The sequence below is a fragment of the Chrysemys picta genome, chromosome 9, assembly GCF_011386835.1.
Source record: "Chrysemys picta bellii isolate R12L10 chromosome 9, ASM1138683v2, whole genome shotgun sequence".
NCBI lineage: Eukaryota > Metazoa > Chordata > Testudines > Emydidae > Chrysemys > Chrysemys picta.
In genome coordinates this window covers 87,681,107-87,706,888 of record NC_088799.1, presented here as the reverse complement: position 1 = coordinate 87,706,888, position 25,782 = coordinate 87,681,107, and the positions used below count along the sequence as shown (strand labels likewise).

General features: G+C 44.3%; 2 protein-coding genes and 1 long non-coding RNA gene across 4 annotated transcripts in view; 1 reads left to right on the top strand and 2 right to left on the bottom strand.

Moving 5' to 3' along the window:
• Positions 1–926, bottom strand: part of LOC101953796 (synaptotagmin-like protein 4) — a 68,772-nt gene extending 67,846 nt beyond the window's left edge. Inside the window, exon 1 of one of the 2 annotated variants that reach the window (XM_005291832.5) lies at positions 765–926. The gene's annotated coding sequence lies outside the window, so the exon portion shown is untranslated. The remainder of the gene's footprint in view (positions 1–764) is intronic. The other variant, XM_065557291.1, reaches the window with a different exon arrangement.
• Positions 1–25,782, top strand: part of LOC135973540 (uncharacterized) — a 904,472-nt gene that overhangs the window by 330,708 nt on the left and 547,982 nt on the right. The gene's annotated exons all lie outside the window — the stretch shown is intronic.
• On the bottom strand, positions 10,972–18,524 carry LOC135973543 (uncharacterized). Its single transcript, XR_010590439.1, has 4 exons — positions 18,359–18,524; positions 15,730–15,878; positions 13,335–13,510; positions 10,972–11,824 (listed from the first exon to the last, which is right to left on the bottom strand). It is a non-coding gene; the product is annotated as an uncharacterized LOC135973543 (long non-coding RNA).

Below are 25,782 nucleotides of genomic sequence, written 5' to 3'. Positions count from 1 at the left end.
AATTAATCTAGCCAATCACAAAAAACAATTTATAAGCCAGGTTTGGGCAGTGTTTTTGAATCCCCATTTCCATAGTTTTACAAACATATTTTCCTGCTTTTTAAAGCTATTTTTCCTCTCCCCTGTTGCAGTGGAAGCTACTCACATAAACAAACAAGGGGGGCAGGGGAGTGGGGACAGTAAGTTAAGGTCCTGATCCTGAGATCGGGGTTTCTGGCATGCACCTAATTACAGGATCGGGGCCTAACGGGGGGAAAGAGAGACGTGGACTACACAGAAAGGGTCTGATCCTGCACTTCCTTGAACCTCAGGGAGCCGTTTACACCTGTGTGAAATGAGCCCGAAACTCTAGTGTTCTGATCCGGTACCATTTTACACCCCGTTTGCACAGGTGTAAACAGCAGAACCAGGTGCGCGCCAGCGGGGAGTCACCCCAGTGCTGGCCGGTGCACCAGGTACACGAACTGGACACAAAGGAAGGACCCGAGTGTGTAGTTGTGGGGGGAGGTGATTTCTCAGAGGTAAAAGTGATTTCAGGCAAATGGGGTCAGGCTGATGGTGCGTCTCCCGGAGCAGCCAGCGAGCCTGGTGCGGCTCGGATGCAGCCTCGACCCCCGGTGCCAGTGCAGGGGGGCGCGGGCAGCTGCCCAGCCGCTCCGGAGCCGGGGCAGGGCACTCGCTGAGGGTGCGGGCTCCCTGCGAAGCCGGGCACCTGGCAGCGGTGGCTGGCCCCGCCTGAGAGCGGGCGACGCGGAGTCTCTTACCTGGCAGAGGCGGCTGGGCGCACACGGAACAGCGCGGCTCTCCCCCGGGGAGCTCATCCCACCGACGGCAGCGGGACAGCGGCTCAGCCCCGTGCTCGGCAGCCTGCAAACCCGGACTGGATCTCGCACGCGCCCTGCCCCGCACTAGCGCTGTCCTGGACCTAGGCTCCCGCCCCTTGTAAAACCCGGCCTGGATCCCAGCCCAGTGACCAGAACAGCTGCTGGGCCCAGGCGCCAGCAGCTTCAAAACCTGGCCTGGATCGTTACACAGTGACTCCCCCGGGCTCACATCCAGCACACCTGTCCGACCCACAGGGTGCTGTGCCCAAGGACTGACAGCCTGGATGCCAACCACACCGGCCTCCAACAGGGAACGGAAAACCAGAGGTGCCTCTGCCTGGCTATATCGCCTGCCCACCTCCCCTAGGTACCGTAACGGACCCCCTCCTGCAGGGTGTCACACCAGTGTTGTGATACCCCAGCCCCTATGTACCTAGGAAAGTGCTGGCTCCACCAGGAGCTTGGAGACAAGTGTTGTAGGTGCTCCATGCACTAGGTTCTACAGGCACTACCCCAGGGGGTTGGGGGGAGTGTGTCCATTAAACTGTCACAGAGTCTTAACTGGGGCTACCATAACCAGGGCCGCCCAGAGGATTCAGGGGGCCTGGGGAAAAGCAATTTCAGGGCCCCCTTCCATAAAAAAAGTTGCAATACTATAGAATACTATATTCTCGTGGGGGGCCCTGCGGGGCCCGGGGCAAATTGCCCCACTAGCCCCCCGGGCGGCCCTGGCCATAAGCTAATGATGCTTATACCCTTGGCACAATTAATAGTCACAAGTGAAAGAAGGACCAACGGTTCCCAGCCAGCCCCTAGCAACAGCCTAGTTGAGGGGTATGAGGATGGGTCTCCTCTGGCCTTGTGGCAGTGATACATCCTCCCGGGATCAATGACGCACTGGCCTGCAGATCCTTAGCCAGGGCTCCGTTCTTCTGTCCAGCTTCTGTAGACACATCCACACAACCCCCCTCTTCTGCGGGCTTCTCCCAAACATCTACCTGACATGGCTGCAGCTGGCTCCCTGTCAGCCTTTCAGGCCGGTTCCCCAAGCTGCCCATATTCTTTCCCCAGACAGCTGCTAGGCTGCCACTCCTGCCCATCTCCAAAGCCTTGGTCCCCTCTGACCGTATGTTGTACTTCCCATTCATGAGCAGGAGGGACCATGGACTCCTTTCCCAACTGCGTGTGAAGATGCGAGCCAACAGGACCCAGCAGTGAGCCCGCAGGTTCAGAATTTTTCTGCCATCAAATAAATTTCAGAGTATATCTATATATAGATATAGATATAGATAGATATATAATTATTATTTTATTTTAAATCAGAAGAATAATATTAAATGAACATGGACAATTGTGAGGCGTAAGAGCTGTCTTCCTTACAGCCCTTCCAGCATCTCTGTTCCCTTTTCAACATCATTTTCAGAGGAGTAGTTCATGCATTGTTTCACTCAGGGAGGCAGCATTTTTAAAGGCCCTGAGGTTTTGGAGGCAACCTTGAGAGCCTGGGAACCCTCCCCAAAGCAGCCTGATGCTGAGGCCAAAGGCCTGATATTAGGCAGGTATGATGCCAAGTCTTCTCCTTCCACTCATACTCATTGTTCCAAGGTACCTCTCAAACAAACAGGAGACACAGCTGATTGCTGTCTAGTGGGCTCAGTGAAATGGTATTTGGAGCCCAATCCTCAGTGAGCAGGTCCGAAATCCACTGCCTCAGCAAGTGGCACTAACTGGCATTCTTGCTGGCAGACTCAAAAGAGAGGCCAAGGGCTGAATGGACTTGGAGACCGGGCTAGCTCTGGCAGTGTCCAGCTACATGCTGTGTGAGGAAGAATTAATTCTAACCATACCCCCCTTTTAATAATTAGTTAAAATACAGGTTTCAGAGTAGCAGCCGTGTTAGTCTGTATCCACAAAAAGAACAGGAGTACTTGTGGCACCTAGAGTACTTAGTGCCACAAGTACTCCTGTTCTTTATTCAGCTATGAGTTTTCATAAATATGGAGACCCAGAATTCACATATTGCTGCATTTTTCAGTGTAATTATTACAAAATCAACATGAAAAACCTCCCTTCTCGTGATGCTCTGTTGTTGCTGCACAGTCTTTTTGTTCCGGGCCAGTTGCCAGTTCCACATCATAACTGGCCTGTTGAGGACTATAATTTATGCAAATCATCTAAGAAGTTTCTGCATCCTACTCAGGGTAAGGTTCTGCATGGCACTGAGCACTTCCTGGAAAGTGATGACTCCACAGATCCTAGTGAGGTCAACGGGAGAGAAGGGTGCCCTTCAACCCTTTCAGATTTAGACTGTATTTATCATTTTTCTTTATTATGTCATTTTTAAAGAAAAAAATATACCTGAACATGTGAATGTTGCAGTTATTTCCATTGCCAATAGAATCAAAAATTGACTCAGACATTTAACATATAACATGAAAACAGGTACAGATTAATAAGTATTTCTATATTAGTCAGAAAGCTCCAAGTAAGAAGAGCATATGGCATTAAGAATATCTAAGCAGTTAGATCTAACATAACAGCTCTTTGTGGAGCAGCCAATTCACTCATGCCTTCCACCCACATTTCTGTTCTAGGTAGTATAGTGAATTACTCTGCAAGAAAATGTGACCATCTTCCCTCACACGGTTTCCTGAAGGAAAATAAGGTGAGAGAGTAGGAATCAAACATTCTAGGGATATGCTAGTCAACAGCTTATTCAGACCAATAAACATGGGACTGGTTCTCTCCATGCAGGACAGAAGTCATTGGGAGTTATTTATATCCCGTGGGGGCAGGGAAGGAGAATTAGCCCCAAGAAATTTGGGGCATGGCTGTAAAAATGCCCTGTATTAACTAGAAACCAAATCCAAAACCAAAACTCCAATCCGGACCCTAATTTCTTTTTTTTTTTTATCGTTTAGTGAATCAAAAACCCAGATCTAAACTCTCTCCCATTGGGGAGTTTGAAATCCAGATCCTAATTTGAACCAACTCAAAGTGTGGAGAGATCAGGTTCAGTCTTCAGATTGGGCCCATTGCAGGAGCAGGTTCAGCTATGGCTCAAAGGTTCTGATCCGTGGTCTTAGTTCAGTCCCATCTCTATTATAAAGATTTTTATGCATATCTTTGCATAATCTTTTTTAGCATATCTTCAGCAGTTATGTGATTGGTGTCCATTGTAGCGGGCACTGCAAGGTGAGCCCTTAATTCCAAAGATTTATTTTTTTTAATGTTTGGACTGCTATGTTTTCAGCACCTGCAGTTTAATTGAATTTCTAAATATCTGCTCCTTCTCTCTCCAACAGCATCTAGATTGGATTCCATTTGAGACTTCAACTAGGCTTAAATTGTGGCTGCTGGTCTTGGGTAATTTGGAAAACAAACAAATTTTAAAAATTCCAGAGGAAGTGGTGCATTGGCTAGGTCAAGTATTCTGTAGCCTAGTCTGCCCTGTCCCTACTCCTGGTAACTGGCACACTGCCTCTCCTATGTTGATATATTGAATTAAAGACACATACGATTAACTAGAGAGAGATACAACTTGTTGATAGAGTAGTCGTTTCCTCTCAGAATCTGATCCAGAACACTTCAAGTGCATCTAAAAGCCACATTAGAATAAAAGAATAGTTCAGCTCTGGAAAGATTTGGTATCCATGCTAGAAAAGAGCAAGTCGTCTACATGTACATGTTAAGACAGGGGTTCCCAGAGTTTTGCATAGCATGGACCACATTTTAATACACAGATTGTCTCATGGGTATGTCTCCTCCCATTCATGATCTCATAACATCGATGTAGCAGCTACAGCAATTGTTCGCATGCAAAGTAACATTAGGGAAGTATTTAGTGCATTTTAGCTATATTTTAATACAATTTAGCAATCGGAAACCTCAATATGTCAGTCAGTTTTCTGCAGTCACCAAAAAGCGACCTGTGAATCTCTCTTTGGGAACTGCTAGTTTGAGAAATAACCACTTAGGACCAATTTATTTAATATGCATTGTGTGGCATATCTATTTTCTCCTTGTTAATACTGGTCCTGTGTCCCTACACACAGCCTCGGGGTAGTGACAGAGCAGTGCTGAGCAAATAATTCATAACACATATCAGATCAGTTCAGCCTCTATCTTCCATTGGAATATCCACAGGTAAATTGTGATTTTTCCCCTACTATGTTTTTTCATTCAAATGTTTTGTTTTTTTCCCTGCAAATATTTTTACTTTATGGATTGATCACTACAAAGAATGAGGGAATTATTCTTTTTTTTTTTTAATATTGATATTACCCTGCCTGACTGCAAAGAGTTAAATCAAGGGTGGCTGTAAGGGGGAAACCAAGAGGAAACAAAATAATGGCAAAAATAATTTGTTATCCTAAAGAACACCAAGGATCCTGAGGGAAACTGTTAAGTGGGGAATATCCTTGACCTGGCAGGCACCCAGTAGGCTGTCAAAGTTTACTCCTATTGGGCTGAACCTAGAATCAATGGGTACACTCAGAACTTAAAGATGCTAGCCTAGGCAGGAAGGAGTGCAGGTTGAGAAGGTTTTCAGCAGTGGCTGGAACTGAATCCCTGACAGAAAGAGACACAGAAACTGCACCAAGTAGTCTGTTTTCCCCAGCCTAGAGCTGAAGGTGACTGGGCTGACTGGCTCTTGCCTAAGCTTGCAAAGAAAAATTAAGGTGTAGGTGAAGGGAGAGATGCACACAGGCCTTTTATGGGTTTTACCTGCCAGTGTTTTCCCCAGGAATTGAAATGGGGGGGGGTGTTCGAATTTACGGGGGTGGGAGGTCAGGGCCGATGAGGGGTGAGATCGTGAGGGTGAAGGTAGGCTCTATGGCACCATAGTAAAAACTGAAAAGTGTTTCATAACCATTTTATTAGATTTAACTCATGTTTTAAAATCATCACACAAATTAAAGTTGGCTACTCAAGCCTTCTATGAAGCACTACATCTACATCCCTTTACTCATACAATAAGAATAACATTTCATTACCCCTCACCCTGCATTCAAGTGATTCGTAACCCAACCCCAGCCAAAATCTATCACTTGGGCAATGCAGCTCTGTTTGCTGGATACCTAGGGAGATCAGATTGTATTTATATTCACACCTGGTCCTGAAGCCTTTTCCCCCAGCTCCAGCTCATCACTAGCTGTCAGGGAGAGTTCATTTAGACTTTGCTTACAAATCATCATTTGAAATTATTAGGTTGGCCACCATCACCGGCGTGAATGCACTGACATTGTCATAAAAAACAACAGCTGTATAAGGAAGCTAGTCTATGTTTATACTTTTCAAATCTATTCTACTTTTTCAGATACACGTATTTTATCATACACCGTATGTGCTTTTAAAGTGTGTATTTCAATTTCCAAACAATTACTAAACTGGCAACACTGCATGTAACTAGTTCACAAAACTGGAGGGGGGGTGTTGGGGAAATTCGGGGGGGGGGTACACTCCCCCGAGGGAGGGTGTAGGGAAATCCCTGCCTGTTGCCCTGTGTGCTATGTACCGTTGGGTGAATAAATAACGCTTTGTTTTGACAAAGCTAGTTTTGAGTCACTTTAACCAGCTCATTGGTCACAGGCTCCTGGAGGAAAAGGCCTAGAAGTGCCAAATGCCGTTGGGTTAACGCAATTGGGAACCAGTGGGGCTGCAGCCTAGGGCTCCAGTCTCAGAGTGGTTGGAACAACTGTATGGTTCCATCTTGAGACAGGTGAAGAGAGCGAGGCCGGTCGCCGGAGGGGTGCACTCAAGAGAGACTAAAGGGGCTCTAAAGCTCAGCTTGCCTAGTAACCCTGACAATCATTTGCTGAGACTTGCTGCGTCTACATGGTGCTAGCAAAGTGGTGTAATTTGTAAAGCTAACTAACTGCCCTGTGTGAACCCCGCTGCACACTAAAGGTACCTAGTTCACATTGACATAGTCTTGTTTGAAACGGGACTATGTTAATACAAACTAGACACTGTGTAGAGCATGGAAGCTGAGTCTACATGGGGCAGTCAGAGCATAGCACATTAGTGCACTTTACAAATCATCACACGCCTCTGGTGTGCTTTGCTGGTGCTGTGTAGACAAGCCTTCTGTTCACATTTAAAATGTGGGGGGTGTTGCCTAATTATGATTGATGAGATAAGTCCCAGGGTTTCCATTTCCTGAGTAGATAAGGGTGTGAGCACTTCCAACATGAGTACCTCATTCATGCACATTTCAAATTCATTTTCTGCAAATACTCGTGCATCTGACCGTGAAACCCCTTTTTCACAACCATTCAGGCCAGTAGGTAGATTGGCCTTATTGTTCCCATTTTACAGATGGGGAAACTGAAGGAGAGAGGTTAAGTGGCTTATTCAAGGACACACTGTAAGTCCCTGACAGACCTCCTGATTTCCACTCATGTTCTAACCTCTAGACAACACTTCTTCTGGTGGGCCAATAATATGCTGATATTTTCAGGGCCATACTCGGGAGTGCAAAACTTTGTGGCACCATGTTTGTGTGGGAACATTTGTTCCACATGGCAAACAAGGTGGGTCAGATTTCCAGGCGGAGTAAATCAGCGTTGCTCTACTGGCTTCAATTAAACGATGTCAATTTACAGAAGCTGAGAATCTAGCCCACACTGTGCGTGCCTTGAGGTTCAAGTAAGCAGTTATACTGCGTTATACATGAATTCTTGTGAAAACATGGGGTCATACCTCAGCATGCTGACTGCTTTCAGCTCCTTCGTGCAGTCTGTCATTATGGGAATGTTCTGTACAGGAAGGGAAAGTAGAGCAGTGGGTAGAACACTGGCCTAGGGCCCAGAAGGGCTGAGTTCTAGCTCTGACGCAGCTATGTACTGTATGATAAATTAGGTAACCTGCCTGTAAAATGGAAAGAAGAACACTCAAGTACTTTTAGAGCTGTGGATGAAAGTATTAGATTAGTGCCAACGTATTATTCTTTTAACTCAGCTTTGAAGTCTCCATTGTGAAACTCTTCATTTGTGAGGCTGTCACAGTTAGTTGCACATTTTTCAGTTTCAGCAACAAATGAATATGTGCAAACTGGGTGTGGTAACTGCAGCAAGAATTTTATTGTTCAGACTCAACAGGGCCTAATGTAGCGCCTTACGTTTACAACCACAACTTTCCAGTTGTTGGCTGTTTATCCCAAGTTCACGCTGTTATAAGTTTCTGATTGATAATGACCCTACAGCAAGCAGCAGGCTTGGAAAATGTTAGTGTCTATAAAGCCTCAGAAGCAAACCATGAATTGGAATGTACAGGTTGCAGGGAGGTAAATTATTCTTTATTAGATGGGAGAGAGAATCAGAGTTAAGGTAACATTTTTATTTCAAGGCTGCTATTAAGACTATTCATTTTCAGGAAGAGAAAAGAAGCTGAGTTGCAAGTCAATGATAAATTCAAATGGACAGAGGCAATTTTGCAACAATCTGCAGAATCAATGTAGAAATACAGTTTTACTGGAGCCTGTTATTTCCAGCAACTATGTTTGTCTCGTTGGTGAGTCTTCAACTGTCTTAAGGAGAACAACAGGCAACATGGAAACCAGTGGCTGGTTAAACTCTCAGCATAATTTAAAGCTGCCTTAGGGCTGCTCTAAATCACCCAATATTGTAATAATCCTTAGAGGCTGTTATGCCGGTCAGGAATCAATGAAATGGAGCATGCTTCAGCCACAGCTCCTGGGAGGTGGTGAGGTGCCCATGGTGTTCCAATGTGAATGAAAAGTGGAAAGTAACAGATAGTTAAAGAAAAGGGGGTTAGGATTTCAAAGCTAAGATCTCACTTAGCTCAGAAGTGTTTTCAGTATTTTTAGCTGTGACTTTCAAACTTCAGCAAGGCTGCCAAAGGTAGCTACAAACTGTAGAGCAGGATGACTAATACTTTCAGCATTTCTACACAACTCAATGGTAATGGTACCCAATGTGGCAGCATACCAGAATCACAGGCAACTATTTCATTATAAATTTCAGCTGCCCCACACGTCTCTGCAGCTTTTCTTCCATCGTAATTTGCTGAATAACCTCATTGCCAAAATTAATGGCAGCCCCATCAAAAGAACACAGCGCTTGTACGTGACCTTTACTTCCTACCATATTTTCAAAGCTCACCTCCTTCTATTGAAAACAAACTGGCTCTCAGGTTGGCTACTGTGCATTAGCATTTAAATGTACAGAGGGCCAGGATGAAAAAACAAACACAATCCCCAAATCACCAATATAAACATAGAAAAGGAAAAGCCATGAATATAACTTTAGGCTCAAAGCAAAAATATGGTACAACTGGGAATGCATGTGGTTCAATTTGTGTTTTTAGTATCTGTGAGCCTGTGACTCAGCTGGTGCAGAATAAAGATGGATCGTTTTAAATAGATCACTCCAAAGTCAGTTGTGTGTATTATTGACTTGGTTAAAGCAGGAAAACAGCACAGAAGCCAAATTCTCAGCTGGTGTAAATCAGTGTAGGTCCACTGAAACCAAATGAAGCCGGACTACTTTAAGTCAAATAGAGGATCTGGCCTTATTTCATTTGGCATTGTGGATCATCGGATTTTTTTTTACTGACGCAGAGTTGAGTTGTTTCAGTTGGGAACTGTGGTCTTTTCATGTTGAGATATAAATCTGTGTTGCTTAGCAGTGGTGGGTATGAAAGATTCCTGATAACATCTTATTCAGCCCTGCTCGTTCTGAAAGATTCTTGATAAGACTTTGAAAACAGAAATTGGCTCATGCTTCAGAGAGAACCTGTCAAGGCCCTTTGAGAGACTGATCAAGTGTCATAAGTCATGGGGGAAAAAGGAGTTATTTCACAAGTCACCTATGGCAAAACCACCACATTTCATAGTGTCACTCCCCTCCTGACCAGCAGTGGCATCGAGTGTAGAGACATATACCTTCAAAAAACATCCTTAGCTCTATTAACATTAGGGTTACCATTCGTCCGGATTTACCCGGACATGTCCTCCTTTTTGTTCTAAAAATAGCGTCGGGGGGAATTTGTAAAGCACTCAAAATGTCCGGGATTTCCCCCCTCCCCCGGCAGAGCAGAGCGAGCAGCTGGGAGGGCTGCAGGAAAGTCCCGGGCTGGACTCTGGAGCAGCTGTAGAGGAGCCGGATCCGCCCTGCATTCTGAGCCGGCAGCTCTCCCCGCAGCCCGGTCCGGCAGCACTGTGCAGGGCCAGGGACCGGGTTTTGTTGTGCTGGGGAGCGTAGCCACCCTGTTCTGAGCAGCAGGGTAAGGGGGCCAGGGGGCAGGAGAAGGGGCAGGGAGGTTCTGGAGGGGGCAGTCAAGAAACGGGGGGGGGCTTTTTGGGGGGAGTGGAGAAAGTTTTGGGCAGTCAGGGTACAGGTAGGGGGTAGGGTCCTGGGGGGCAGTTGGGGGGGGGTCTTAGGAGGGGGCAGTTAGGGGACAAGGAACAGGGAGTCTAGGTAGGGGGTGGGGTTCTGGAGGGCAGTTAGGAGCAGGGGTCCCAGGAGGGGGCAGTCAGGGGACAAGGAGCAGGGGGGTGGGGGGCTGGGAGGGAGCTGTCAGGGGGCAGGAGTGGGGAGAGGGATCGGAGCAGTCAGGGGACAGGGAGCAGAGGGGTTTAGATGGGTTGGGAGTTCTGGGGGGGGGCTGTCAGGGGGCAGGAGTGCGGAGAGGGATTGGAGCAGTCAGGGGACAGGGAGCAGAGGGGTTTAGATGGGTTGGGAGTTCTGGGGGGGGCTGTCAGGGGGTGGGGAGTGGTTGGATGGGGCGTGGGAGTCCCAGGGGTCTGTCTGGGGGTGGGGGTGTGGATAAGGGTTGGGGCAGTCAGGGGACAAGAGGCAGGGAGGCTTAGATAGGGAGTGGAGTCCTGGGGGGCAGTTAGGGGTAGGGGTCCCAGGAGGGGGCAGTCAGGGGACAAGGAACGGGGGGAGGGTTGGGAGTTCTGGGGGGGCGGGAAGTGGGAGGGGCAGGGGCGGGGCTAGGGCAGGGCTCCTCCCGTCCTCTTTTTTGCTTGCTGAAATATGGTAACCCTAATTAACATAAGGGTCTTGATTCTGCAAACACTGGGTCCTGACTTATGCAAGTACTCAACGGGACTACTGACCCGAGTCAGGTGGGCAGGATCTGGTTCCATCTCAGACATTAGACACCAAGAAGTCATGTAGGGTTTAAGGTACTCTTTATTCCAGTGTCCAGTAAGAAAAGCAAGTAACGCCCCAAATGAACAGCATGATGCAAAATTACATGCTTCTGACATACACAGGAAAGCCCTTGTGGAAGGGGTTTTTAAAATAGATCATTCCAAAGTTAGTTGTGTGTGTTATTTACCTGGTCAAATGTAAGGCCTATATCATGTGGTGACTCAACAATATCACGTGGGGACTCAGAAATGACTGTTATGAAAGAAAATGGATAAAAGTTTACACGGGGGAGATACAACATGACATTGCTGTATTGGCCACATACTGTCCTCAATCCAAGATGGCAGTCCCATTCATGTCAATGTAGGCATGGGTGTAGGGCAGTGGTATAGCAGCCATTAAACCACTACTAAAAAAATCCACACAGCTATTCTTGAGGTGCCAGCAAGCTACAGCCACCCTTGTATTTCCAGGTCTGCACAATTCTACTTTAGGGCCATCATCTTAGTAACACGTGTGTGATGCCTATTGCATAATGTATCTTGAGGAATCTGCTATTGATGTTCATAACACCTGCAATAACCCGGGGATCCCATTGGAAAGGACAACCTAGAATAGAATCTGGCTTCTGAAAGAACCAGCAAGTGGTAACGCTTTTTGTTTTGCAGCTGTGGAAGGAAACGTGCAATTGCTGGGTAGTGCTGCTGAAGCGCTGCAGACGGATGCCCATTGAGCATTCTGTTCACTGCCTCCCTCTCTCATCCATGCACTGCACACTCCCTGACAGGTCAGCAGGTAGTCTTTCCAAATAAGCACTCCTTGTTAACGTGGTTCATTTAAAACTGCAGTGCCCCACAGGAGGAAATTAGAGAGTCCCTGCGGTCAAAAAACACATCTTGGCATGTCAGGAAAAAATACACACTTCTTTCATACAGTGATGTAGGTGTACTTAAAAGATCAATAACCGGTAAGCAGAATTTTGCTATACTCTGTACAGTAAGAATAAGTATGTTCTAGCAACACATCTCCCTTCGGCTTATGAAGGAGTTTTCCCAAGCAAAGCAGTTATTAGAAGATCAGAGTGTGATGTCACCCAAGACAAGATAACATTGAGGCCAAAGTGCTTAGCAGGATTCACAAAAGGATTAGACATTTATATGGATAACGAGAACATCTGTAGTTACATTAGACAAGATACAAAAACATGCTCAGAGATATAAACCCTCAAACTTCAGGACAGAAGGCAACTGCTAACTGATATGTTGTGAAGAAACTTCCCCTCTCAGCAGGTTAATCTATAATTCTCCACTATCAAGTTTCTTACACCTTCCTTTGAACTGTCTGGTGCTGGCCATGGTCAAAGCCAGGGCATCAGGCTAGATAAAAGCAGTGGTCCCATCTGACATGGCAATTCCTATGTTCTGCTGCATGAAGAGAGGTGGATGTAGGTTTTGGAAGCGTGTTATTTACTTGTGTAATTTGCTGTGTTAAATGGGATTTGGGATTGACATAGCTGCACATCTCTTTGAAAATGCACCATACTGTAGGCAGACGATTCAGGTCAACAAGATATTTTGCAGTAGTCATGCTTTTTCAACCCTGGCATTATAATGACTTTCCCTCCCCCCCCGCCGTTCTGTGTCATAATGCACATATAGTACAATATTTCATAAAATATGTACTGCTTGTAAAGTCCAAAACCTTGATTTTTCTGGATCATTCAGTGCATAAGCATATAAAGCATACTTTGGACAAACTTGTCTAGAGGTTGACGTTGATTTCCAATGCTGAAACTATATCTAGTTGATTTTTAAAAAAAAATACACATGGATATTCCTCCTTTATAGAAGAATACAAAAGCTTTCATTAAGATCTTGCTATTATTTAGGGCCTGATCCAAAATCCACTGAAGTCAATGGAAAGACTCCCATTGCTTTCAATGGCCTTGGATCAGGCCCTGAACAACAAACTCACCATTTTGAACTACAATTCTCCATTCCCTAATTGGATTCAAATACTGTAAGTAAGTCTCCATGTTTTTTGGGTTGTATGAGTGATCCGACAGACATCAGTCCAAGGACTGATAGTCACGTGAATTTCTGAAAAAATATTCATAACTAGAATCTAAATGCCAAGGGAGATGAAATAATTCGGCATTTACTGCATTGATAGCGGTTTGAAAGAGCAAAGAATTTCAAACAGAAGCACCAATGCTTAGGGTTTGATTCTGATTTCTCACCAGTGCAAATCAGAAATATAACTCCACAACAGTCAGTGGAGTTTCAGATCTCATGGACACCACTGCATCAGGCCTACAATGCATCGGACAGGTATAGCAATTTCAGTATATATAGGGCAAGTACTTTGTTACCAGAACACCACGCACCTGGAGCCATGTAGTTCAGATTTCGAATCCAAATCAGCTTTGGATGATGATTGGGTTTAACTAACCCTAGATTTCAGTGATGTTACAAGCTCTCTATTATTTGCTGGCACTGCTGACAGCTATTTCAGTGCACCTCAGACTGTGGGGTAGAATTTCTGTCACTACCACGACCCAACCTGCAATAAAAAGTCACATTATTTTATACACCTAGTGAGAAAAGAAATAATATTTTGTTCTCTGCAAAACTTCTGCAGCGTCTAGGCTCATTTACACATCCTGCAGCACAAATGTCAGTCAACAGAAGGGGAGTCTCCCCATTCGCAAGGGGAAAACACTGACTCTTGTGAGACAAGGCCATGAAAACAGATAGTAGTCAAGATATTGCAGGTACAATGGCAGGCAGAGAGAGAGAAGGTGGAAAAAGTGTTACCATTTCTGAGTCTGAAAAGATTCTCCTCTCCTCCAGGCTTTGTAACAACCTCTACAATGGAAATATTCTGACCCAGAGTGGGAGATACCATTGACTAGTAATTAAAATGGGAAACAGAGTCAGGTTAACAGACCCTGCCTCTGACTTACTGTGACCTTTGCCAAGTCACTTAACTCTCTGGACTTAGTTCACCACTGGTGTAACTCCAGTGAAGTCAATGAAGTAAAAGGAGCAGTAAATTCAGTTCTCTGTGCCTCATTTTACCTATCTGAACACGACAGAGGTGTCATCAGGCTAAGTTAAATTTGTGTAAAATGGTTTGAATGCCTCGGATGGAAGGTTGTAAGTGCAAAGTACTGTTATGATTAAGTGTATGCGTAGAACACCACTCTTTGGTTGCATTAGTGCCAAATCCGAGCAAGTGGTGCTGTTACATGGTGGCCAGAAAAAGCAATTGCACGTTTTCCAACCCTACAGCCCCAGGCAAACATTTCATGTAATTCCAACCAGCCTAACTCCACCCTGTTTTCATCTATCCAATAGGCTGGGTTCTGTCATTGGTAAAAAGAATTCTGGTGGTAACTCTGTGCATACTGGGCAAGCCAAGTAGTTCAGAACAGCACTTATCAGAATTAACCACGAAGAGAGACCAATCCTCTTTCCACTGAAATCAACAAATGTTTTTCCCATTGACTTCAGTGGAAGCTTGGTCAGGCCCAATTTAAAAAACCCAAATATTTCAATTTGTGCTGTACTGATTTCACTAATTTGGCAAAAAGTCAGTGCTCAGCCTAACCACAGAGAAAAAGAAAGAAAGAAAGAAAGAAAGAGAGAAAGAAAGAGAGAGAGAGAAACAGTGGTTTGTCATTGTTTTGGAAGTTAAACACTTAGGGTAAATCTCCCATTGACTTAAATGGGAGCAGAGTTAGGCCAACACTGAGTGCTTTTGAAAATCTCACCCATAAAGGCCCAGATCTTCAAGCCAATGTAAAAGGATATAGCTTACTGAGATCAACACCAACTGAAAATCAGACCTAGCAGAGAGAGTATGTTAATTTTCCTGGAAATGTGTTCTGTTCAAGTATGTACCAGTAGGTCAACCTGAAGCCACAAATGTAGTATGTTAGTGACAGCCTGCAAATTGCATAGTTATAGCTGAATTATTAAAATATTAATGACATCTCTGATTATCTATTTCCACCCAGTTAAATCTATTAGTTATAGGCTTATCAGAGATGCCTTAAATAAGAAACAATGTCCAGTGTGCAGCATGCGTCTCAAGGAGCAGCCTCTTCTGATCATATTTCCAAGTCTTCTGCAGACCTTTCATTCTAATTGTGATATATGCATCCAAACACACAAACCTTTGAACTGTGTATTTTAAGAGTTAGGTCTGACTGGTTTTGTTTTCTTGCTCTGATTCCAAAGTGCTATGTCAGATCTACAGTATTCTCATGAAGACACAATGACATTAGTGGCTTATGTGCACCATGCATGTGGGTATGTAAGACTGTGCAATGCATCGCAGGTGTAGTTTAAGGTAATAGGAAAGAGCTTAACTTGGGGACTCAGTACTTGGTCGATCACAGCTATTGAGAGAGACTAAGGCCCCAATTCTCAGCTATGCCCAGAAAAAGAAGAGGGTGTGAAATGTTCATTCATTTGTGTTCCTATCTTGCAAGGGTGATGTGAGGCTTTAATGAACTAATGTGTATAAAGCTTCTGAGATATCTGCCAGGAAGATGTTATATATTATTATATGTATAGAGCCAAAAATGTACTATATGCTTTAGAGACTTTCAGTAAAAGAGGCTACACTGCTGTAAACATCTTAAAGTATAAAATAAGTAAATAAATTGGGGTGAGGGTTCTTTTTATTTGTCTTCTGGTTTCTGAGCCTTTAGGGTGCACACATGGGTCATATTTTAAAGCTTTTCTCTGCAACTATAAGGGCTAGAAACTTACTTTAAAAAAATGGAAGCTGAGGTTCTCATGTAGTCCCCTTTTTCCAGGAGCTGGGGCTTGAAGTAAAATATGACGCATGATTAAATCAAGGAAGCTGGCAGCACTGACATATCTCAGATGAAAGTCTTTCAAATGCAAAGATTCTTAGGCTGAAACATACAAGTAAAACACCAGACTCTTCTGCAGTACATGGCTTGAATCCAAAGCATGTGACACTGTGTTAAATGGCGTCCGCACACAACAATGGCACATGTTCCAATCCTATGTCCCACTTCCACAAGCACTTATGCAAGTGCTTAACTTTAAATGCATAAGCGGCATTATTGACTTCAGCGGGGTTACTCACATGAATAAAATTCGGTCTGTGCATAAATGTTTGCAAAGTTAGGGAATTATTGGCTGTTGGTAACAAACACTAGCCTACCCACATTGGATTGAGTTACATATCAAATCCCAGTGTTCTACTTTCTGGTCATAAACTGGGTAAACTAGTGAAAACAAAATCATTGCTAGGGGAATGAGCACTTAGAAGATGATTGTATAAAAAGAATCCACCTATACCACCAGTCTCCATATCAGGGCACAGAGAAAGAGATAACTCTGGCCTCATTATCAGCTACACCAGCACAGTAGAATAAATATGTTTTTGTACCAGATTTTAAGACACTAATTTTGCCTGCAGTGATGTACAAGGACGGATTGGAAGATTTTCAAGAGTGTCCTATATGCTTTAATGTACAATGCATGCTAGAGGATTTATATATTACTGTTATGATGTAAGTCACCAGATGGCGCTGTTACACACAGTTTTACAACTGCTTTTCTTTGGCTTGTGAGCACGGTTCAGTGTTTGAATACAAGCGGCATATTTGTTAGTTAGGTGCTGCAGTTTCTTTTTGAGAGTTGTTGTTGTAAGCAGTAGGAGAGCTTGCTCTCCTCTTTAATCTCCCTGACAACAGTCAATTCTCGTGGCAGAGCTGCTCCTGGGGAACTGGGTGTTGGCGTTTTGGCTGTGTCTCCTGAAAGAGAGGTTTACCTGTCTGCTACTTGACCCCCTCTGTTCAAGGACTGATATATACAGATCATGAATAAAATAAGTTACACAAAGAATACCCAGATTCCCTGTCACTGATTTGTCCTCTAGCAGGAAGCCGACCTGCAAGACCCACCTTTGGACAGAGAAGTGACAACTGTAACTACACCAATGCAGACAGTACTGCTGCTTTTATTGACTCATTTAAAATCAACTTTCTCTGGGCAACATGATCAGATATCAGCACGTCACAAGGTTACATTCAAGTTATCACTAGTGTTTATGGGGTTTCCAGCTGATATCACAATGATTAATGTCTTCCCAGCTGTGCTGATGACGTACAGATTACTGACAGTTTGATTCTCAATTACTGTCTTGAAATTTCCAAGCTCACTCCACACACATTCACCACAGGATAATAAAACTTAGGTGCTCTCAAAGAATTAGAAGTATAAGAACACAAAACAAAAGATCAGAGTCTTGCTCTGCTGCTGTGTCAGATACACAGACTGTCTGCCAAAGGCACCTCAAAGACATGACAAGAAAATGACACTGCATTTTAGGTTCAATGCAACCAGTTTGCTTTAGATTGCTGTTTATGATCAGGATAGTTCAGCTGGCTGTACTACAAATGTGCTGTTGCAGGATGTCATAACCAAAACAATTAACTAGAATAAGAGTGACGAGATTACTATCAAAGCAGGATTTAAAAGGTCAAGTCATTGACAATACGATTAAAAAACTCTTCCTACGGCAAATGTTGGTGTGAATAGAAGGAAAATTAAAAATCAGAATAGAATTTAGATATGGAGAAGGCCTGTTAGATCATCCAGGTTGCCCCCTACTTAGGTGAGCTCAATCCCTACAGCACATTTCCTAGTGTTCTACTAGTCCAACTTTAACAGCCTCCAACACAACCCGTAGGAAAATATTCCATGGCTTGTTACTTAATTTCCTCCCATTAGTTATAGCCATTGGATCAACTCTAAATAATTCCTCTCCCTCTTTGGTGTTTATAACCCTCATGTATTTGTAGACTGTTACCATATTATCTTCCTTTGTCACCAAGGAAAGCTATGTATGTTCATTCCCCATAAATCAATCTTCTTATGCCCCTCGCCATTTTTGTCTCTGAGCTCCCTACATCTGCTCAGGATCTTTCTGGGAGCGATGATATAACAACGTCAGAGGGCAAAGGCACCCCATACTGGTATTCCCTGCCTTAGTTTCCATTCTGGAGGTGGGTCTCCAGAATCAACACATACGAGACTGAGCTGGAGACGTGGCCTAGCCCTCCAGCCCAGTCACAAACACATGTAACCCCTTCCAGGGTACCAAGAGTTCCATGAAAAAAGTTCCAACAAACAGAAAGATTCTTCTGCCCTTCAGGGACTTCTCTTCAGCCCCACTTTGGGCCATGTTCCCTGACCCTTTCTAGGCTACTTCAGAGAGTCGTTCTGGCTCTGGGATAGAGCACTCAGCCCACGGGGCTCCATTCCTGGCATCCTTCCCTGCTCTGGGATAGAGCACTGAACTCCCAGGCTGGTTCCCACTTAGTATCTGGCCACCAAGCTCAGGCCTTCCCCAACAGTTTACCTGCATCCTGTGGTTCCAACTTCCAGCCTGAGCTCTCTCAGCCCTTTCCTAAGGCTCAGCTGTCCCCCACTCCTTAGTTCTGCCTCCTGCAGCAGGCTGGGATGCAGCTAATTAATTGTGGCCTTGCTGTGGCTGCTCTTGTATCCCTTTAAAGGGGCCAGGCACCCTGTGACATGTAAAAAAAACCATGCGTTAAAATTACAGAGAAGGAACAGGAACAAGATAACAATGGTTGTTAAAGCTGATTGGTGCCTCATTTGTATACAGATTTTAAATGCTTATGGTATTCGCTTAAGGACTGTTTCTTCTGGATCAATCTGCCTCCTGGCTTGAGGTATCTCCATGCATGGCTGCTTTGGAAGTAGAAGTTGTGCTGCTAGGGGACTGCGTTTTTTAAAAGCTGCTCAATAATCGCTTGTTTGACAGTCCACAAATCTGGGCAACAAGATCACCTGGGTTGTCCTGAAGACCTCAAATAAGTGAGGTAAGATAGCTTTGAATGCATACATCTGTGTCATGTAAGATAGGGAAAGACTGGGGAACAGCAACCACTATTTCATACCTGAATCAGACAGCAGAGTGAGGTGCATGGCCACCACGAATGGATTGCTTCTCTCGTTAGTTGTTAAGCAAACAATCATGAGACAAACAATGTAGAAGAGCAGGACAGAGTAGCAGGAGAAAGAGAAATACCAGTAGGGGGAGGCAGACTTCAGTCTCAGGATGCATGCAAGGAAAAAACCCAAGCGAGTATTTCTTTGGCACACAAGAGAGAGCTGTAGCTCAGAGGGAACAGATGACAATAAATTATATTTTTTCAGGGAAGAAATGCAAAAATCAATGCATTGCTAGCGGACCTAGACTCACTTAGAGATGGGGCGGAGCTACAATGTTTGAATGCAAAACAAAATGTTCCCACCAGGCTTGGTTACATGAATGCAAAACCAGTGTAAGCGAGAGGTGAAGCAGGCCCACAGTATTTAGATCCCGAAGTCTGATTTAGCCCACTGTGGAGACACGGATCAGCTGTGACGTTTGGATCAGATTGAACATGGAAAGGCGTTAGCAAGACCTCTTCTGTAACATGACTAAAGACTTACTGAGGCTCCACTTCAATAAGCTTAGAGGCACATATATGTAGCATTTTGCAATACAATGCATATGTGCAAAGGAACAGAGATGAGACTGCTGTGTGAACCTTAACTCGGCATTTTCTGACTTCTGTGCAACTAAATTCCCAGGGTCAGATCCTAGCTGCAATAAATCAGCACCACTCCATTAACTTCAGTGGAGATATGCCAATGTACCCCAGCTGAAGAGCTGTCCCTCAATCTCAGTATGGCCAACCCCAAATATTCAACAAAATTCATCAGTCAAACCCCTATAATCATGAGATTGGCTTTAAAACAATGAGACTTTAAAAAAAATAATACATTCTAGGTTACTTTAATTTACCGTCTGGTTCCTGGGCCTGTAAGATGCACTTGATCCAAGCTTTTCTTTAAAAAACAACAGAGGGTCCTGTGGCACCTTTAAGACTAACAGAAGTATTGGGAGCATAAGCATAAGCCCTGAAGGCATCTGAAGAAGTGAGGTTCTTACCCACGAAAGCTTATGCTCCCAATACTTCTCTTAGTCTTAAAGGTGCCACAGGACCCTCTGTTGCTTTTTACAGATTCAGACTAACATGGCTACCCCTCTGAAGCTTTTCTTTGCAACCATAAGGGCTAGAAATTGACCTTTGTTTTAAATGACAGATGAGATTCTCTCAGAATCACATTACTCCAGAAGCTGGGGCTTTAAGAAAAGCACCAGATATCATTAGAGTTGGCAACAGTAGGACTTCTAGTGTTGCATTAATATGAACGTGACTAAAGCATAAATGTAAAGGAGGTGCAAAACTGTTAGTTCCATTGTAATTGTACCTGTTTTATAACAGGTTTACATTTGGTCCTGGGAGTCAAAAAAAGAAAATCACAATTAAATTTCTTGCACCTGTTAAAATAGTCAAGGGGCTGCTAAATGAAGTTGTTACCAGGGCTGGCTCCAGCTCTTTTGCCGCCCCAAGCGGAGAAGCGGGAAAAAAAAAAAAAAAGATAAAGCCAATTGGCGGTACTTCGGCGGCAGCTCAATTGCGCTGCTTCCTTCTTCGGCGGCAAATTGGCAGAGGGTCCTTCGTTCCCTCTCTTCCTCTTCGGCAGCAGCTCAAAGAGGAAGAGAGGGACTGAGGGACTCGCCGCCAAATTGCCATCAAAGACCCGAACATGCCGCCCCTTTCCATTGGCTGCCTCAAGCACCTTCTTCCTTCGCTGGTGCCTGAAGCCAGCCCTGGTTGTTACATCCATTCTTAAACCAAAGACATTTTTCCTTTTAAATATACAGTAGATGCTGCACTTCAAATTACATATCTTTCAAACCAAATTCTAGAAGCAGCATCCACTTAACCATGTCAGGAACTGTTAATTCATGTAATGTGCAATTGCATGAGACAAATTTTTAAAAATGAACTTTCTAGCTGATAAAGCTAATAGACTATCTAATCCCCAAACCCTTTGAAATATGAATCTTTTGTTTTGTTTGGCTTCAGAAGTTAATCTCAACTACGAAACGGTTCTAGCAACCCAGGTTAATTGTGCATAGTAAAAAGATTGTGTCAAGCAAAAAAGAAAAAGAAAGCCAGACCCCAACACAGAATCAGTTTATTGTAACTTGACTCAGGTTTACTTTGATTTTGTCACCTAGACCATGGAACAAGTGAGCTGATTCTTTTACATTGGTCCTTTTCAATAAAGCAGGGCGCTGTCTTGTGAATCATTACTGTGTGAAATGAGCTAACCAGAACACTCTTAAAAGTCTAGCACACAGGAAGCGCTGAACTGTTTGCTTACCTATCCAGGGAAACTAAGCAAGAGAGTAAAAGTCATCTTTTATATCAAAATAATTGCACTGCCAAATTTTTCTCCAAATGCACTATAACTAAAATTCCAACGCCCAATCTTATCAACAGTTTCATTGGGAGTTTCGTGGCCATGACAAATGCAGATTTGGCCCCTACTTCATTCCTGAAATATCCCAATTGTAAAAGGACTTTCAAAAAACTAGGGGATGTCACTAGCAGCTAGTTCCCAGTTCTTAAGTATTTGTCCCAGGAAAGGAGGTGGAGGGAGAAGATAGAAAATATTAGTCAACCTTGAAGATTTAGGGCCTGATTCTGAAGTCATTGCACACGCAAAACTCCCACTGACTTCAATGGGAATAACATATCCACCAGGGTTATGGGTCAGCAGACTTACTAAGAACCATAGAGTGTCCTCAATATGTATTCACAGCTGAGCGTTCAAATAAGCACATGGATACGGCATTACTCTGGTTAGAAGAGATCTCCCATCCAGGGCTCAGATGGTGAACACTGAATGAAAGGTATTTTCCCCTTTCCATTCAGAATTCTTGCCACAGATTAAAGGTCTGATCCTGGAAGGTGCTGAAGACCTTGTGCAAGGTGCCGACCACATTCATCTTCCTTCGATGTCAGAGGGAATAGAGCGTGCTTGTCAGGAAGCACTCTGCAGCTCTCAAGGTCAGGCCCTTATTAAACTAACTTCTTCGTTTCAATAGTTTAACAGGTGGAAGTACTTCCTCATGCATTCCAAGCCCTGATGTAGCCTGGCAAGTTTTATGCAAGTAGCAACAGATATCAGCAAAGTATATGTGGGGGGGTCCTCTTTTAGATTGCACTTAAGATCCAGGGAAAGCCAATTATTTTGTAGTAGCTAAGATGGGATGATAAAGACAAGATTATTCTGTGAAAGGATTCAAGCCTATTGCATGGTTCAAGGTGGTTACCAGACAGATGATGGGAAGAGATAAAGTTCTAATCTGTCCAAACTCACAAGTAGACAGATTTCTGTGAGGCTGCATTCCACACAGATTTCACTTATTTATTTATTTTGATAAATAACAATGATAAATGCCTAGACAGGCCTTTGAGCTCTCCCAACAATTGCAATTCACACTCATTAAAAGACAACAGCAGATAATAACAGAGTGCTCATCAATAATCAAAGGACCCTCACTTATAACTTGTACCTCCTAGTCACCTGCTTCCCCAAATCTCAAGAGAAAATTTCACTTTGCAGTATGTCCAGAAGGTTAATAGACCTGATGGACCAGAGAACGAAGCGCATTCCAAAGTCAATGGACATTTATTGAGAATACACTATAACCCACTCTCCCTTATTTAAACCAAGGGAACTCCAGCTCATGTACCTCCAGTGATCACAACCATGGCAGTACGGTGAGAGATGGGCCCTCAAGTAACTAGACTTCAAGCCATTTAGGCCTGAGCTCCACCGGGGAGCTCACAGGCAGCTAGTGTAGATTGGAAAGGCCTAGAGTTATGCGCGGTTTCTGCACAACCCTGTATATCAAGCACGTTGCCACATTCTGGATCAGCTTCAGCATCTGAATGGCCAGAACATATAGCCCCATTACAGCAGCCCAGACTCCAGGGGGCAAAGGCCAGAATAGCGTTAGCAAGGCTACTAAAGAAGGAGCTGCACTCGGCTTGCCAGGCACAGATGGGGAAATGCCTTCTCGGCCACAGCTGCTACCTGAGCATCCAGTAACAGCCTTGGACCTAAGACACCTGAACTACAAACTTTGTTCATCCATGGCAGCTGAGGGGAGGGAAGATGCTTTTCCCTAACCCCTGTGTGAATCCTGTTCACTCAGGCTTTATATGGGCTTGTGGGCACCCATTTACCCACTGTGTGGTATTTACCCATGAGCTCCTTTAGTGAATTGGTATGATATTGCTTTAATACACTCTTTGCTGTATCAACAGAGATGTCCTGGAACCAAATCCTTGTCAAAAAAAAAAAAAAAAAAAACCTCACAATTAGCTCCACCACGATGATCCAACGTTCTTCTGTACATGAACACAAAATCACTCCAGAGCCCTCAAATCTGCCCAGTCATCATCTATGGCTGTCCCTCTTCTCTTATACTGGTTGTGAAAAGAATTAGTATGGATGCTGAAGTTATTTGCTTTAGAGATTTTCCCCACCTCTCCCTCTCCATCAGATTTGCAGCAATGAAAATAGTGCTACCAGAGTGGCAGTGTGAATCATGTCCTCTTTATCACTCTCATTTTGACAACTGCTCGCATGGCCCCTGGGAGAGTAACTTTGCAGTGATGTAATATTTATCCGCTGCAGCTTTTACAGGGAACGCAGAATTTTCTTGGATTTTGCAGTTGTCAATCAGGGGAAGGGTAATTTTCTTTGCTAGCGTCCCCCCAATCTGATGTTTACGTTCACCCCACCAACCATTCAGCCTGCTGGAGGTCTGCTTGGTTTTTTACTTTGCCTTCTGTTTCTAGGTTTGCATAGAATAGCTTTTAAGGTACAGTTCCATGTTACAGCTCTGTTTCTTTTGCTGCCATTTGAAGATCAGATGTTGTCATTGTGGGAGGTGTTTGTAGGCTCTGCTGTTTTTCTTTGAGGACAAGATTGGTTTCATTTTGTTGTGTGTCTGGCTTGGTTATCTGCACCTTCACAGTTAGATCAGCAAACAAGCTGAAAGTTTGCAATCTGCTCCTTTTCCCTGGTTTGGAGGAGGAGGACGTAGTCCTTGACTTTGAAGGAGGAGGGTACATTATATCTGAGCATAAGCAAATTTTTCCCTGATTTATTTGCCAGTAAGGACATATTTACTTGCCAGTAAGGATTTATAGGAGCAGTAATAGTTTGCACTTCAATTGCCCTTTTTATCCAAAGAGCTCAAAGTGCTTTGCAACCTTTAATGAGGTAAGCCTCGCATCCTAGCTGTGAAGTGGACAAAAGTTACCTACACTTCTCACATCCCTGAACTGCAGCCACCTCTCAGGTGAAACGTGGTGATCGTTTAACAGCACACAGTAACAGTCTGTGAGAGGAAGTGAAGAAGAATGGTATATCCAACTGAAAGTGCAGGGAGAATTTAAAGACTTCAAGGTGGAATTTGGGCAGAACACTGACGTCAACACTAAAATTACCATGGAATCTTGAATAACACTTTACATTTCAGCAGCATTTCAAATATGTATCAGGGAAAATTTGGCACCTTTGGCATTGCAGTGCCCCATGTCAGGCCATTGGTTCAGCACTGACTCATCTACTGAATTGCCCACACCATCTTCGGTGCCCCTTGGTGAACCCCGCTCCAAGAAAGCACTGTCCCACCCCTGCTTAACTTGTGAGATCTGGCTGGAATGCAACACCAGGTGACAGAGCTGCTCCTGATATTGTGAGGGTTATCCCTGGAGATAACATTAATAATTGGGGGTGGGGGTGGGGAAGATGGAAGAGAGGCCTGGGTAAACATATTCATAAATACACTGCATGCCCCCCAGCATACCAACCAGCTGGTGGTGGCAGCTTTCATGTCATTTTCAGTAGCAGCCTCTGGAAGGCAATTTTGCAAGACATGGCACTGGTGTCCGTGTTCAGACACTGCTCTGCCTTTCCCAGAAACCCCACTTCTGAGACGCACTGAGACTCAGTGCGTTACAGAGAAGGACTTCAAGGAACCTACCAAGTCTGGAGGGAGCAAAGCTCCACACACCCTACAGCCTGACAATACAATTGAACTCCTCTCTGAGAGGGTCTCATTTTCTGTTTGCGGACTAAACCAAGTGGAAAGGTAAAGATAGCATGTCCTTCTGGTGAGTGAGTGTCAGGTTGCGGCTTCTTGCCAGCAAGGTTAAATATAAATCCATTGCAAGCCTTTTTCCTAAAGAAATTGCAAGCTGATGCTTGTCAATGGAAGTACAAAGAGATGACACAGGGCCCGAACCTGGGGAGGTGCTGAGCATCTGCAACCTCCATTGACTTTGGAGAATTGCAAGTGTTTGGCACCCTCTAGGATCAGGCCTGTTAGTTTCTAAAACGTTCTCTATTGTAGTGTCATCCCACTGCATTGAAAGCGTTTCAGGCGTTTGCATTATTAGTGGACCATTTTTTTTTACTAATTTACTAAAAAACACATTTTAAACCAGGAATTTAGTGCCAGGGTCATGGGGGGGGGGTGGTTTATCTACATTCCACTGCAAGTCAGTGAGAGGGAGGCGCCTCACTGCCGTTTGTGCCAATGAAAATCGTCCCCTGACAGCCCTGGAAAACAGATTTGATTTAGCCACGGAACAGGTACAACGTGGGCAGCTCCAGGACAGGTTGCTACCTCAGCCCTGGACTGGAGGAGCCCCCTCTAGGGACGAAGGTGAGCTTTCTGTGGTGTTAAATGAAGAGGTTGAAACTGCCACCAAGGCAATTATAGAGGACAATAAACCAGTTTGTTTAATATATTACACACGAGGCAGTGGAAAAGATATTACAACAGAGCAGAAGAAATAGCTTCAGTCGTTACCCAATACACAACCCCCTGCG